The sequence below is a fragment of the Pan paniscus genome, chromosome 3, assembly GCF_029289425.2.
Source record: "Pan paniscus chromosome 3, NHGRI_mPanPan1-v2.0_pri, whole genome shotgun sequence".
Lineage (NCBI taxonomy): Eukaryota > Metazoa > Chordata > Mammalia > Primates > Hominidae > Pan > Pan paniscus.
In genome coordinates this window covers 29,732,578-29,750,093 of record NC_073252.2, presented here as the reverse complement: position 1 = coordinate 29,750,093, position 17,516 = coordinate 29,732,578, and the positions used below count along the sequence as shown (strand labels likewise).

Here is a 17,516-nt window from a genome sequence, read left to right as displayed (position 1 = left end):
AGCCTAGACAAACATGATCTCGGTCATGTTTATTCTGTAATCAAGAAGGAAATAAGCACATGAACCAGACAAGCATCAAGGCTATTTTTATTATCTAAATATATTTATAAACAAATTAGAAATAATAAATTTACATTTCTTTTACTATTAAATGGACCGTGACCCACTTCATGCCTTGGACAATGAGAACTCAAGATAAAAATGTGTAATATTGTTATAACAATAAAAATAATTTTCATCTCCCTCTGAACCAACATTCAAACTATTGCTCGATTTACTAGTGCCTTCTAAATTACAAATGTAATCATGTTTTCTTTTAGTGTAGAATATGTAAAGTATTTGAAACTGGATACATTTTACTTTTCCATAGCTGGCCCTGACTTATCCCTCTGGCCCACATATCTTTTGCCTGTCCTCTTCCATCTGCTGCCATGGCCTTACCAATTCTATGTTATCATAGCAAATACATACCCTTCCTTCATAACCCAAATTAATTGCCACACCTCTAAAATTCTTCTTATATCCTGAAGCCAAGGTCATCTTTCCCTTCCATGTGTTCCCTCATATATGTGTAGTTATATTATGAGGTAATTGTTCCTTTTTATTCTTCTTACTTGGGTTCTTGAGAGGAGGTTATGTCATTAGTCCATACTCTCATCATATGGAACTATGCCTGGTATGTAGTAGATTTATTTAAATGCATGTTGAAAAAATAAATAATAAATGGCGTAGCCATAGTGCTTCACAATGACTAACAAGCTCACTAGAGCTAACCAGTAAAATAACTCTCTTTAACTACTCAAATTTTTAATAACCCACAATCTACACAACACTTTTGCAGCAAATCATTAATATAATTAGAGGCAGATTGCTTAGTGAAGATTAATATTAAAAGAAAAAAATATATAAATATATATAAATGGGGGACATATTTAATAGAAGAATTGGACGTATAAATAAAAAATGCAAGAATTCTTGTCCTTAGAAAAGACACTGTAGTAGATTTACTGAAGGTGGAAAAATATGAAATAATTAGAAGAATTTAAAATATGATAAAAATCAATGTATTCATCATTGAAACAAATCTGTGTTTGAACCACATGACACTTTTATGTGACTAGATATTTAAAGTAGCAAATGCTGACTCTTCATACTAACCGATGATAAAAGAAAAATTATTTCCTCCAAATTCTATTTTTTTCTTATGAAAATAATTTGGGTACATTAAGCATATGATTGAGATTATGGATTTAAATTTTTCAATATGTGTGACAGGGAAAATGTGTAGATAAAAAAGACCCTATAAAATTGACAGGGAAAATATGTAGATAAAAAAGACCCTATAAAATTGACATAGAAATTGTATCATAAAGAAAATTTGAAGAAGTACATGCTGAGCATCATTTTAGAGGAAAGTAACTTAAATAGTTTATTTATAGAAACAGTGGTATATTTTAATTTGATTTTTAAAAATGTATAGGTAATAAATCTTACCCTCTTTGATGAGAAGTTTTATGAGTTTAGACACATGGATGCAATCATGTAAAGAGCATCATAATGAAGATTAAGAACAGTAATATCAATCTCCCAGTTCTCTAGAGATGGCCTTTTGTAATCACCATCAACTTCTGAAAATCACTGATCGGATGTGCTGTTGTTCCTTTTTTTTTTTTTTTTCCTTAAAATATGGAACACCGGCCGGGCGCAGTGCTTGTAATCTCAGAATTACTTTGGGACGCCGAGGCGTGTGGATCACCTGAGGTCAGGAGTTCGAGACCAGCCTGATCAACATGGTAAAACCCTGTCTCTACTCAAAATACAAAAATTAGCTGGGCATGGTGGTGGGCGCCTCGGGAGACTGAGGCAGCAGAATCTCTTGAGCCTGGGAGGCGGAGGTTGCAGGGGGCGGAGATTGCGCCACTGCACTCCAGCCTGGGAGACAGAGCAAGACTCTGTCTCAAAACAAAAAGCAAACAAAAAAATGGAATGCTTCATGAATTTACATGTTGTTCTTGAGCAGAGGCCATGCTAATCTCCGTGTTATTCTAATTTCAGTATATGAGCTGCCAAAGCAACACTGACCAGCTTTTAAACCTGTATTTTTTCCTTTTCAAAAATGTCCTATAAGTAGATTTATAAAATACTTAGTCTTTTAGGATTACCATCCTTCACTTAGAGGGATACATTTAAGATTACATTTGTGGTGTTTTATCTATTAATTATTCCATCAAAAATGTGTACCACAGTTTATCTACTCATTTTACAATAGCCATTTTATTTTAATGGATTGGTCAAATCTTACCACCGCAAAAAATTTTGTGGTAAAAAATCATACTAAGATAACTTCCAGGTATTTCTTTTCAGTTCTTAATATAAAGTTATATCTAAGATTTAGATAATACTTACAATATTTAAGACATACAACTTTTAAAATTGATTTTATTTTATATTTCTAAATTATTTAAATATTTGATAAAGTCTGATTAACAATTATTCAATTAGTTTAAAAATCATTTCAGTTCATTAAAATAATGTGAAAATAATATGAAGAAATGTAGATAGATGATAGATTAGATCAGATAGATCTATTTTTCTTCTAAAGACAGGAATATGTATATTTCCAACATTCTGACCTATTAAATTCATACATTTTCTAATCAAACTCTGTTTAATTTTTTTTCTTTAGAATACATCTCAGCCAGTTTTGTTAAAGGTACAAGACACTATGATGTTGAAGATGTATTGGTATTATACATGTATTAGTGTAACATTTTAACCTGCATTATTAAACCAGCTAGAAGTCTTCAGGACGTAAATGCATTCAATCTAACGCACGCTAGTTAACAGAATTTCTATCACACCATTATTGGGGAACATTTAAAAATGACTGGTAGCCAATGATACACGCAATGAAGTTGTTTTAGAATGAATACATTCATATGTCATATTAGATTAGGCAAGTTATACAATCATGTAGTACAGCCGCCTGCCTGGAAATTGAGTTTCCTTAAAGAAATGCATATGGATAAAAATTTAGACACTTAAACCTCGCTTGCCAAATTATATTCTCCACAATAAGTATTTTATACAGATGTTTCATTGTCATATTCACATTTTTATTTCTATTTTCATTACAAAATAAAACATAAACATTATAAAATGATTTTCACTTATAGTACTTCAAATAAAGTAAAATATAACCAGTTAAACAGCTTGTTAGATCGACATTATTTAACATTCACCATCTGCAAGATAAGTGTGACATATAATATCATATATAATATAATTATATTAAAAAGTAAGTATGTCAAATTTTATTGAAATTAAATCCTGGATCATTACAGATGCTTCCTAATATTAATAATAGTACATATGAGGAAGAAGAATCCAGTAATACCACACATTAATATTAGCAAATAACTATTTAGTGCAAAGTACCTGCAAACAGAAATGGAGCAAATTGATGCACTATATTTCTAACTACATTATTCCAAGTGTGATTTAACCAAAGGAAAAGAGATCAGAATTGAAAAGTGCCCACTAAAATACTAACAGGAGCAATGACTCATAATATAAAAACCGTTTCTAAATTCATGGCAGACAGAATATACATATATTATATGGAGAGACAAAGCTGTTGTTATATATAATGTATTATATATAATGTATATTATATGGAGGGAAAAAGCTGTTGTATATATAATATCTATTATATATACTATATATTAATATATGTATATTATATATATATATTAAGCAAGACTGTCTCAATTAAAAATATATACTCTCTCTATATATATTATATTTTTAAAATTGAGACGGAGTCTTGCTGTGTCACCCAGGCTGGAATGCAGTGGCTCAATCGTGGCTCACTGCAATCTCTGCTGCCCGGGTTCAAGAGATTCTCATGCATCAGCTTCTCAAGCAGCTGGGACTACAGGCACGTGCCACCAAGCCCGGGTAATCTTTTTTTTGTATTTTTAGTAGAGATGGGGTTTTGCCATGTTGGTCATTCTGGTCTCGAACTCCTGACCTCAGGTGATCTGGCCGCCTCAGCCTCCCAAAGTGCTGGGGTTACAAACACGAGCCACCACGCCCGGTCAACAAATTATATATAGATATATATGTGTGTATATATACGTGTGTGTGTGTGTGTGTATATACATTTTTTATTGACTCCATTCCTTCCACATGAATACCAGGTTTTGTCTTATGAAATTACTTTCATTGAAGAAAAAGACACATTAACAAAATATTACGAGGCTCTACTAAAAGAGTTTTTATGTGAGTATAATGGACGGTGTATGCTTGGGAGTTATGAGTACAACAGAAAAGCACAAAATATTTTCGAGTTGCGAGGAGGAAAGTAGAACATATTCCCAAGAAACAATAGATACGCAGCAATTAATGGAACTTAGCCAACAGGAAAGGAGGGACAAAGCTGTTTTATAAGAAGGTAAAAAAAAATATATGAATGTTACGGAGATGTGAAAAAAACAGAATGAGTTCAGGAATTTCAAATAGTTCAATATGGTTGAAGGTCAGTGTGCTTAACAGAGAGTAGTGGAATGAAATTAGAACACTAGACAAAGTCTGGATCACACAAGATTTTAGATTTTATCCTAAATAAGCAATAAAGAGCCATTTGAGTGGCTTAAAACACAAGGAGTAAATAATCAGATTTATAAATTAGTCTAAAACCTTAGAAAGTTTTGGGGAAGCCAGTCTGAAAGGAGAGCAAATCTGAGGCTATTGCAACAAATTCTGGAATTCAGAGTTTCACAGTGTGCTCTGAGCAGAATAATTTTCCTGTGAGATTCTCAACAAGAAAGAGATTCTATAAAATACTTCATACTTTATGGGGCTCTTGGCAATTCACAAAGTATTCTAAAAGTAGTCTAAAAGTATCCTACAATTAACAAATGTATCTGTTTGTTTAATGCACTTCCCAATCTTTATTTTCTTTTTCTTCCTTTTTTTAAAAAGAGAAATCATTTTATATAACATTTTATTAAGAATCAAATAATTAGTGGCCCATAATACAAGCTATGGGAAATTTTACCCTGAACAGATAGATGTGTGCTAAGGTGAAGAAAGAGAAACACAAAGGATATGAGAATTATTTCCAAGGCAGAATGAAAAAAAGTAGGTATGGACTAAATGTAGGAAATGAAAAACAAGGAAATTTAGAAAATCCCCCAGTTTTCAGCTTGAAAAATTGAGCATTTGTTGTTTATGTAGTTTATATCAGTGCATAAAATATAATTTTATAAATGGGCAAAGAAAGAAGAACTATGAAGAAAATTGGTATTTATGCCTTTGTGGTAAACCACCTAAAAGGTAATGCTCTAGAACAAAAGGAGAAGATAATCTATATAGGAGTGAGTTGTAAAATGGCCAATGCTATTAAAAACCCTTATAATAAAAGTTTGAAATAAGGTGTGGAGTGAGAGCTAGCACATGGAGCCATTAGCAGTAATTGAGGAGTGTGGCAGCTGCAATTTCATAGGTACCATGTAGCTGAGAAAACCTGTCCCAGAAGTTTAGAAAGTGAAGAGAAAGTGTGGAGTGTGTAAGAGAAGAAATGGTATAAAACAACAAAAAAACACGATTCCATTTAATCATTACACCATGTAAACATATAAGAGAACATCATTCATTTCCCATAAATATATAAAATTATTACTGCAAATAATAATAAACAAAACACTTGAGTGAAGAGATGAAAAGAATTTAGAAAATCATAGGAGAATAATTAGGAAAACCTATAAACTTCTTTTCTGACTCCTTCACAGCTTCCACGTCCTTTACCAACATGTGAGCACTGATGTTTCCTGTCCATTATCCTCTGTTCCCCTATCTTCAAATGCCCACATTTTGTATTCTTATACCCTTATTGTCCTTCAACAACTTTCTACATACTGAATCTTTTTCAACACTGGTCCAACCCTGATTCCTCCCTGTGCTACAGAATTATATCTCCAAACATCCGCTGTTCGTATCCCCTTAGATGTTCCTCTCTAACCATATGTTAAAAATGTGCAAAATAAAACCGTTTCTTAGAATGACAATCAGATCACCTCACTCCAATCTCCAAAACGATTGAATGGCTTCTCATGTTACTCCTCTAGAAGCCAAACACTTTAGGCATTGGACTGGGTCTACATGGTCTCAAAAGCTAATGGCTTTCTGAATTCAACTTCTATTAGTTCTTCTACTCTCTCCTCTTTACTTTACTTCACTTCACTTCAACTACACTCAACTTGGAACTGTCCTCTTCCTCCTCAATGATTAGAAGCTTTCCCCTTCTCATTCAGCCTCTCTGCAGTGCTTTGTGCACTTGTATCACTGCATGGCTGACTCCTTTATATTATCAGGTTTTCACTCATATGCCATGTTATCAAGTAGGTTTCCCTCAACCATCCTGTCTTAAAATGGCATTGCTTCTCTTGTGCCCAGGGATTCTCTACCCTTCTTTATTATTTCTCTTAATAAGAATCAGGCCTACACTATATTGAACATCTTATTATTTTATAATGACTCAATTGATTATAAGCTCTTTGCATATAGTTTTGCCTTTTGGTTCAGTGTTACAGCCCTAGCACCTACATCGCTACCTGACATATAGAAGATACTAAAAAATACTAGTTGAGTCAGTTACTATTTAAATTTAACTTATGAGTTAAAGAAATACAACACTTTTAGTTTAATCAATACGTGATAGTTCAATCCTTTGAATTATTGAGATAATGAAAAAAATTTAAAATTTAAAAATTTTAAATTTTAAATTCAACAAAGATATCAAACTTGGAATAAAGCATGATGGAAGAAGTTTTGGTGAATGAAAGTTTCTGTACACCTATTAGTAAATCTAAATATTTGCTCATCTTAAAAAATGAGAGATAGAGATTCATTATGATTGTTGTCAATAAGATCAAATTAAAGTAGTGAAGTTGTGAGAGGAAGGGAGTTAAACTTTGTTATTTGGCAGAATATTGAAAAAATGGATTACCTTGACATTGGTTAATTCATGCATGCATATTAAAAAGTAGTCATGTAAAATTATAACTTAACATAGTACTTGGCACATAGTGAGTGCTCAGCAAATGTTAGTAATACTATTATGTTTTAATAAGAAGAATGGTGATTTTTCTCCACCACCATTTGAAATGAAAATGATTGACCATGCAGAATCAATATTGTTTTATATCCAGATTTTATGTTTAATTTTCACAAATACCAACCACTATTAAAAATAAAAAATATTAACTAGAAAATAAACAAATAAATAAATAAAATATAAACATTTACAACTGGGAAAAAATAAAATACGATTTTAAAATTTAATTAATTTGGCTGAATTAGCAGATGAAAATAACACAAACAAATAAATGATGAGTTAGAAAATAACTGGAGTTTGAAAAAAGCAGACAAAATATATCTATAATTGATTTCCTCCACAATGTTATCCTGAAAGTCCCATCCAGTAGAGTAAGAATAGAACATACTTGAGAACATAACTTAAGAAAACTGTCATAGAAAAGAAAGAACATAATTATTATTTGCAGAAAATACAATTGGGTATATAGAAAATTCAAACAAATCTATCAGCAACTATTTAAAAACATACTGAGTTCCACAAGGTTGAGTGAATGAAAAAAAAAGTAGGTAAAAACAAAAGCAGTAGCATTTCTATACATCAACAGTAAAAACATTATATATAATATGATAAAAATATGATAAAAATTACTCCCAAATGTTACTTAAATATGAGTCTAACAAAATAATTACCAAATGGTACTTGACAAAATATTCAATTCATGGATGAATCAATAATTAATATGCAGGGATGTGAGTACTCAATGTTTAAAACAATTCAGTTACTCAATAAATTCAATGCTATTTCAAACAAAATTCAAAAGACATTTTTTTTAAAGAACCAGACAAACTAGAAAACCACAAGTCCATAAATTTGTGAAACAGAAAAACAAAAAATGGAAAATTGATATACATTATGTCGGAAATTATTACAAAAGTTATTAAATTAGCAGGTGAGTGGGGAAGATTCTCTACAAACACACACACACTTTGTACAAGCATATATTCATCTATTATTGTACTATATAAGATAATACTTTTTGTTTGTTTGTTTATTTTTGAGACAGAGTCTCTCTCTGTCGCCCAGGCTGGAGTGCAGTGGCATGATCTCGGCTTACTGAAACCTCCTCCTCCTGGGTTCAAGCTATTCTCATGCCTTAGCCTCCTCAGTAGCTGGGATTAGAGGTGTGCGTCTGATTACTTTTTGGATTTTTAGTACACATTAGGTTTTTCTATGTTGGCAAGGCTGGTCTCAAACTCCTGACCTCAAGTAATCCACCAACCTAGGCCTCCCAAAGTGCTGGGATTACAGGCAAAGAATACTATGTTGAGCTGTTGGGTAGAAAGAATTCCACATACATGACAAAATAAGAACATTTACATTAAATGATTAATACATTTGTCTGCTTCAGAATTTAAGTTAAATGTCACAGTAAGAGTTACACATTTAATATAAAATTTAAAAACAAAACAAAACAAAAAGCTTTGACATTACCTGGTATTTCCTTTGGTAATGTTCAGAGTCAAGAATGCTCTTACACTGCTAATTAGACTAAACATGTGTCCAGCTTTTGAAATCAATTTTCCAGCAGCTAATAAAGCTAAAAAAGAAAAAAGATTATAAAGTTTGAATCAGCAAATAGGCATCAAGCTCCATGAGAAACACTGTACAGAAGTACTCAGGAGGCAGAGACAAAACCTTGCCTTATTATTTGTAAACTTAAAAATGTATGTATTATCGATGAGTAGCAGGAAAAAATTGTATGAATACATGGTTATCTATTTATGCTATCAAACACTATGAACCAAATGAAATTGTAAAAATTAGATCTATTTATAGCAATATGAACAGACCTAGAACTTATTAAAAGTAAAATTAAACTGCAAAATTATAATATAATAACTTTGACATAAAAATGAAACATTGGCCCCATTTCGTGGCTCACGTGTATAATCCCAGTACTTTGGGAGGCCAAGGTGGAAGGTTCACTTTAAGCCAAGAGTTCGAGACCCACCTGAGCAACAAAGCAAGACCCATATCTCAAAAGTAAAAATAAAAATAAAAATAAATAGTTGAGGATGGTGGAGCCTGTCTGCAGTCCCAGCTACTCAGGAGGTTGAGGCGAGAGAACCTCTAGAGCCCAGGAGTTAGAGGTGGAAGTGTGCTATGATCGTGTCATTGCACTCCAGCCTGAGTGACAGAAGCTCCATTTCTGAAAAAAAAATTCAAAAAAATCAAACATGTGCAATCAACAATATATATTGCTTATAGATACATTCCTACCTAGTAATAGCATCAACAATTGGAATTTCATTTTTATTATTGGTTGGTTCTGTTTAATATATGGGAAAGGAAGGGGAACTTCAAATTTATATATTTTATCCTGTTTCTTTCACTTAAAAAATTCGGAAATAATACAAAAACACAGTGGTTTTATATTATTTTGTATATTTTTGTTTGAATATTTTCTAATAAAGAAAAAATCATAAATAAAAATTTAAAATATGTAAAGGAAACTACATAAGGAAACACAAAGACCTCCGGGATTTTTTCCAGACCTATTTTGTCAATTTTCTTTTAATTATCATGTTATATTGCTTCCTCTATTCAGAGACCTCAAAAACGCTTTGTTCAATTAGTATTGTTCAACTACTTACCTTTTTTCTCCCACATTTCACACAATTCCAGTTGCGTGGAAAGCTGGAAACTATATAATTACTTTGCTATCATTTAAAAATATTTTCTTAAAGAAATAATATATTTTTTAATCATCTGAAAGATAATTTTTTAAAAACATTATCAATGCAGCTTTATATTTTCAAAATCAATTTGGGAAAAGTTACTATTCATATCAATTTTAATTGTTTTCAATGTTCTTTAATGTACCTGTCTTACTGTTTTGTCCTTGACTTTTCATTTATTAGAAATTTGAAAATAGATGTTTTACACTTTGTAGTATGACTATACTTCTGGGTCTGCAGAACAAATTAGAAACTCCACATAGATGTATTGAGTACTTGTCTGGATGAACAGCCATATAAATCACTTACCAATAGAATACTGCCTATACTGAGAGAAATTATCTTGCTGCCTGTTGTCTTGAAATGCCTTTCTAAATTGCTTGAAGGAGAGCTTTTGTTGCTATATGGTAGAAAGGTAACTCTGATTGCAAACTAGAATTCCTACAGAAGTCTAGACTTTATTGACATTCTACAAAATGGGAGAAAAATTGTTCCGACAATGAAATTCAGTATCCTAAGAAAATAAATTTTCAGCTAAAAATGTTAAAAAGCATTTGGAAGAAAATGCACAACTGACTACAAATACTTCTCCATCAAACTACAATAGAATCATAGCATAACTTTCAGGCATTAAAAATAAACTGTCAAAGGAATCTATCTATCTATATATAGAGAAAGAGATAAAATATATATAGTTTAATATGTCTACATGGTGTCAAAAAACCTATAATAGTAGTAGTAATGAAGTAAAGATGCTAATGATTAATTTCAAATTGAAAGAGTCTATTAGACTATTAGTATTTAATCCAGCCATCAATATTAAATAAAATATTATGAAAATTTCATTGTTTAGAAAATTGTACATGAAAAAAATACATTTTTCCACTTCCTCTCTTTAACATTAGCCAAGCACAAAACATACCCAGAAGTCTATTGCTTTGACATTGGCATTGATAAAGAATTAGTTCTTAACATTCGTTTTCAAATAAATCTCCAGGAAATGCTGATACAAACCATCAACCTTTGGTGCTGCAGTGTTTCCAGGCATACAATTTTGAAATAGATTTCAGGTTGTTTGGGCCTCCCAAATAAACAGGCTGATTCAAACACCACATTTACGGTAATTCAATCTGCCTATTAGATAACAGGAAAATAAATACAGCCAAATTTCAGCAGTGGTTGTATGCTTGCATTGTGTCCAGTCACCACTTTATTTATTACTGCTTGTCTGTATTTTCTGCTTTCTCCATAATGACTGTGATTATTATGACAATATTGTTTTGTCTATTTCTTATGCAACAAAAATATTCAATTAAAGCAAATTAGAAAACCTAACAAGATTACCTATATTATTGATAGAAGGATAATTTTAGAAGTTTTTGTTACATTATTTTAATCTAGTAGTGTCAACAAAGCAAGGCTAATAACCCCACCAACAATGTTATAAGTACTATATCACCTATTTCACACAACTACCTTTCTAAGAATCATGTATTCAATTACTACTCTTTGGGACTGAGCTACATTGACAGCTTCCTCAGGTAAACACACATCTTTTTTTATTTGTTCTAATTCGAACCAAATACAAATGTGAAATTCTCACCAGAAAGTTTTTCAATATTTCATGACACTCTTTATGATATGCATTAAAAAGCTATCTCACCATCATGTTATCTGCCTAATTCTATCATCTAATGAATGTTTATTAATTATCTGCTCTACCAAGCCTCAAGATATACACAAAGATGAGGAAGGCAGACACTAGCCACTGCTCTCTCAGAGGTAAAGGATTAGTAAGAAAGACACACAGGCATGAAGTAATTACTCGGCACTTACTAGATTTGTCACCTTGGACCAGTTAGTACAAGCAGGGTCTAATAGTTAGTTTGAAAATTGAGATAATAATATGGTGGCATCAACCTCAAGTGGTTGTTGTAATGAGTAAAAGAGTTAATGAATGCCTGACATGTAGTCAGAGCTCCATAAACATTAGTTGCCAAGTTCTCATCCCTTTACTCCCTCATCCTCATAAAAAGGCTTTAGGATCCAAAAACAAATGCAAATAAACCTAGATTACAGGAAGGCTTTCTGAAGAAATGTCACTAATGTGAGGACTAATTCAAAATCATTTTAGAATATTTCCGGCTGAGGAAGCTGTCCACTTGAAGATCCTGGGAGGGATATGAGCATACGGCAAAGACCAGAAAGGAGCTAAAATGGCCAGTAATGAAGTTGGTTAAGAGATACAAAAAAAATACATTAAGATGAGGAATAAGTTCTAATATTTAATAATACAATAGAGAAATTAGACATAACAATAATTTGTTGCATATTTCAAAATAGCCAGAATAGATTTGTAATGTTCTCAACACAAAGGCAAGATAAATATTTGAGATGATGGATATCCCCGTTACACATTGTAAACAGGTATCAAAAGATCACATGTACCCCGAAATATGTATAACTATTATACATTAATCTAAAAATGTTAAAGTCCACTAAAATGACCAAGAGGAAAGACAGTGAAACTTGAGATTGCAATGTTGGGCAGGGACATGCCCGTTCAAGTCTCCGACTTCTTGAATGCTAAATAAAGCCTTTGTATTTTATCCAAGAAATAGTAAGATTCTGGCACAGGATTTTTTTTTTAAGGCAAATGACATGATTACATCTTTACTTCTAAAACCTGCCCTCTAATCACTTCCAAACAAGGTCCACTTCACGTCCAGTGTGCTTTTAGCAGTAGTGTGCTAGCATTGGAACTTCGGAATAGTTACAGGGCACTGATCCTTTTAGCCTCTTTTCTGAAGAACATTAAAATTAAAATTACATTACTCTAAGAAGTCTGTGGGAATTCTGTGAACATGGCCTCATTTCAAGTACAATTCTCTTTGGCAGCTACTTACACTGGGTAAGTGGTCCAGGCAAGCAACTCACCTCATTTTGGCAATGACCCTGATCCCAAGAATTATACTTTAACCATGTCAACAATCTGATTAAGACAGGTTAATGTGATCTGAAGGCCACATTTAGGTGGAGGGAAAAAATACCAAAATTTTAAAAATCTATAATAAATATCATGAGTAATTACAGTCAAGACATACATTCCCATGTCTAAGCTGAAATAATTTCTAGAAACAAAGTACATTGAAAAATTCTAAGCAGATTAAATAATTAATGTTGTCACTCATTTTCATAACTATTTTCCCTTGTGCCTGGTTGGTGGAAGTTAATCACATTTCCTTTCTGCTCTCAAATTTCCTTTATGAGAAGGAAGAAAGTCTAGAAAGGAGTTTCATCATTTCATAAAAAATATGGGTGGGCGTAAGGGTCTATAAAAATATCTACTACCAGATTGGAAGGATCTCCTAACATCATTTTAAAAAAAATAAATAAAAAGCTCCAACAAACTTTTTAGAAATGGCATTTTTACATACTAACATATTGTTTGTGCTATCAGACGTTCATGTGCTAGCTGTTATAAACACTGGGTTATACCCGTTCCTTATGCCTCTATCATGGTTGCAAGAACCAGAGTTCTTTGATTTTTGATGCATGAATATTCTGAAGAAATAATTATGTATAATTATGTGCCCCATTCACTTGTTTAGTTCATATGAAATTCCATTGTATAGAATGTCTGCTGATGATTTAATGAGGACCTCCTTGACTTATTGAGAGTAAACACTTGGAAACGATTTGACTTGCAAGAGCCTCTTTGCCTAGTCCATATATCCAAACATTCCTCTGTTTGATGATATGGAGACACATTTATGACTACAAAAATGCTGTAGAGTGTGGTGAGAGATGTATATATGTATATGTGTTTGTATGTGTGTGTGTGTTTTCAAAGTTAAGGAAGAAAGATGAGCAAGGGGAAGTTGCATCTCCATCACAGCACTGCACCACTGCACTCTTAGATTGACTTTTGAAAATAGCCTATGTGAAAGTTGAAAATCTGAAAATTGATTACCTTAAGACTAATTGTGTGAAAAAATCCTTTACTCAGTTATTATGCACCTATGGGTGTATCAATTTTATGGATCCTTTATCAATCTCTGAAGACATAGTAACATCTCTACACTGTTCCATGAAGTAAAAAGGCCACTATTCTTACTTTTTTAGAAAGAGAAAAGCAACACATATATAGCTAAAACCAAATCCAGAATTCCCTCCTGATTTTGATACTGGATTAGGTTACTCTTACCTTTTGTATCAACAGAGTACTGTATCTCAATGCATAGTGAGAAATGAAAAGTGTTAATTTAATGTTGTAATTGTGAGGGAGGCAAAATGAAGTCAGAAGCTGAGGAAGGGCAGTCAGAGAACTTACCCTCCAAATCCATCTTAGATACTTAACTTAGTTCTCTCTTTTTACATTTATACACACTCTCTGAGTTCCAGTTTATATTTTTTTAAAAAATAGATATTATTATTTTCAATAAGGAGCTCAAAAGTTTTTGTCTAAATAAAAATAAATAGTATGACAAAGAGCTTTAATATATAAAAATGAGTCTTTCCAAGGAGCACATATTTGATTAAAAAGCCCATGTTGGCTGTTTTAATTACCTCTGTGCTCACTTACAAACGCTGATTATTTTTGTTCATCTTTTACTCATCTTCCACCCCAAACTTCCTATCAATGTCTCTCAAAACTGAAAAACAAACAGAAAACAAAAGCAAAAGCAGGACCCTGGCAAAGTCTTCCTTGTCCCTGTTCCCACTGTCCTGTAATTAAAGAGGATGAGACAGAAAAGAACAAAGAAGCATAGTGCGTCTCCTGTGCTCTTGGATGGGAGAGAGTTGACCAAGGAAAATTATTTAGTATATATACTTATACACACACACAATACACACATATAAACGTATTCTTATATGTTCATCGTACTTATATACATGTTCATTCTTTTGTTAGGTATTTATAAGTATTTAATCAGATCAAACCTATTTCCTGAACTTACCCCAACTATAAAATAGTCATTGTCTAGGAAAATACTCAAAAGAATGGACCGAAAAGGAAATACATTGATTATTTGACGTGAATCTTGGTAACTGTTTTTATCTCACATCTTTCACCTGCTTTGCTCTGAGATCTGCTTTGGGTTCTGAATTATGAATTTAATTTACATCCTACCCAGGGATTCTGTTAATTCTGAATTCTAGCTTAGGCTCTAGATCAACTGCTTACTACAGAGTCATCCTATTCCTGTGTGTTTGTGAGTGTGTGTGCTCGCATGCATGTGTGTTTTTCCTGGTATTCTAATCCTACCACTGATTAATGCAAGTAGTTGCATTCCAGGATTATGTAGGAGATAGTGCAGCCTAAATTGCAGGGAGCCTCATTTATCTAGGCCCATTTGAAGGCCCTGCGTGTAGCACCAATAATTTTTATATTCAAAATGTTGTATTACTTTCCATAATGAGGATTCCCAGATTATAGATTTGGACTTCACAAAACTTGAATGTTTCTGTTTGTGACTGGCCTGTCCATGTAATACCTTTCTTATCAGTGCCACTTACCTAAGTTCAGGAAAGATTTTGTTATATAATGCATTTTTCCCCAATAAGAGTTGCCAGTCTTCACCCTGACTTCCTGATGAAAGACAATTCCATGAAGTTATGGAAGAAGTTGAGAAACAAGGTGAAAAAATAGACACCACTGTCAAGAGCAACCAATATCCTATCTTAACATTCTCTTGAAACTGCTCATATTCAATTAGTAAGAAGGATTTTGTTTTTTATAAGAAAAAAACATGAAGAAGAAAAGATGAGCTTTAGTTTCTTCTGTCTCAGAAGCACTGAAAAAAAAAAATCACTGGGATACTTTTGTGGCATGTTTTCTTCCAGCAATTTCAACAGTACAAAGTAATGGAGCCACCCCCACACTCCCCAGATTGCACTGGACAGAGTTAAAAAGACAAGAAGACTTTAAGGCTATTGCAATAAAGGTCAAGACTATTGCAATAAGGGAGACAAATCAAACTCAACTCTACTGAAGCAAAAGGTGGGAGAGATTTAAGCACTGGGGTGGGCTAATGAAAAAGCATTAGAGGACATTAGGGAGAGGGAGCTGACAGGATTGGTCCACTTGTATAGCCTCATTGGCACTTATTTAAGTCTGACTCTTATCTTCCTACAGACTGGAAGATAGGGGCTCTGTCTTCCTTGATGGTTACATTTCAAAATGTTGGTTCCCAGATCCATGGGAAGACATTCTTGGGTTGTAAAACTGGCAAAAGGCTGGGAGAAAACTTACATCTCAAAAGAACAGAGCAAGAACTTAGAATTCCAAATTTAATAAACTAAATAAGAAAAGAAAAGTCAGGGACATATACTTAGGAAAAAAAAACTGTCTAAAATTTAGACAAGTTGACCGGAATATTACGGCTATGGTGGTCACTAAGAAGCTTAAAAATATACAAAATATTTGGAGTTTGTCCTTCCATGCTAAATCACATGGTAATAAAATTATTGGCCAAATTTCTTATAAGACATGGCATTAGAGATTAGATAATAAGATTATACATAGTTATGAAGAGCTTAAATCACTTGTGATTTAAATTAAAGCACTAAAATGTTAAAGCACTAAAATTGATTATTGTGATATTTTGGTTCTAGAAGAGGTAGGAAAGATGATAAAGATTGCCAGGGAAAACTAGTTTTTAATATAACAGGCAGCAAGAAAAATAAAAATTTTCAGTGAATTATCATTATACAATGAAAAATTCAGTGGACTTTCAGTACTGCTATATTTAAACATAAAAATCCCTTTCATTACATTGATGGCATATTAATTAGAAACACCTGTGTACTTTCTTTGTTAGAGTTATAGCCAAAACTCTTGAGGTAATAGATAAAAATTCAGCCTCACTTTGATACATTTGAAAGCACCAATACAGGCTTCAATTTTTTAGAAATGAAATCAAGATCATTGTATTAGTAGAAAGGTACCTCCATAGGCCTTCAGGAGCTGTCTTCGGTGAGATTGATACACAACGAATCAAATAAATCCAAGAGTAGTGCCGGAGAAAACACTTTAAAATATCCACTCAGAGACATCCATTTGAAATTATTATGGGGCTTTATTTTACATATATATATATTTTTTCTAAAGGAAATCTATCATGATTTAGAGCTCAAAAATTAAAACGTTTATTGAACAGCTGTTGAAATGAAATATAGTTTTACTTTTGAAATATAAAAATTACATCCAGCAGATTTTGACTTCATAAAAATAAATATTAAGAACTATAGTTAAAGAATAGTTGATGAAGTACTGCCATCTTTTGGTTGTATAAATTACATATATACAAAATATAGAAATTTTAAATAGCCAAAAAAGCATATGTACAGCTTAAAAGTTTAGAGATTAAAATTTTAATAAACAACAAAGAAAATAGATGGTAAATGTTAGGTTTTGGCAGAGATAGGCACACACCTTAGCAACAGAACTTTCAGAGGAAAACTGCCAAACTCTCAACTTCAAGCCGTTGGCATTGATAGAAAATAAGATATAACTAATATTATTTTAACACTCATTACTGGATTCATGTGCTCCATTTATGAGAAAAATTACCAATGAATGAAAAATTGTCAGATTTTCTGATGATATATTCATGAAAACCTGTGATTTAGAAGTAGATATTGTAGAAGAATTGTTTATTAACTTCCAAGGT

At 32.4% G+C, this 17,516-nt stretch overlaps 1 non-coding gene across 1 annotated transcript; it reads right to left on the bottom strand.

The window, feature by feature from the left end:
* Window positions 1-1,975: 1,975 nt before the first annotated feature.
* Window positions 1,976-2,078, bottom strand: LOC112439675 (U6 spliceosomal RNA). Its single transcript, XR_003027925.3, has one exon. It is a non-coding gene; the product is annotated as a U6 spliceosomal RNA (small nuclear RNA).
* Window positions 2,079-17,516: the final 15,438 nt, after the last annotated feature.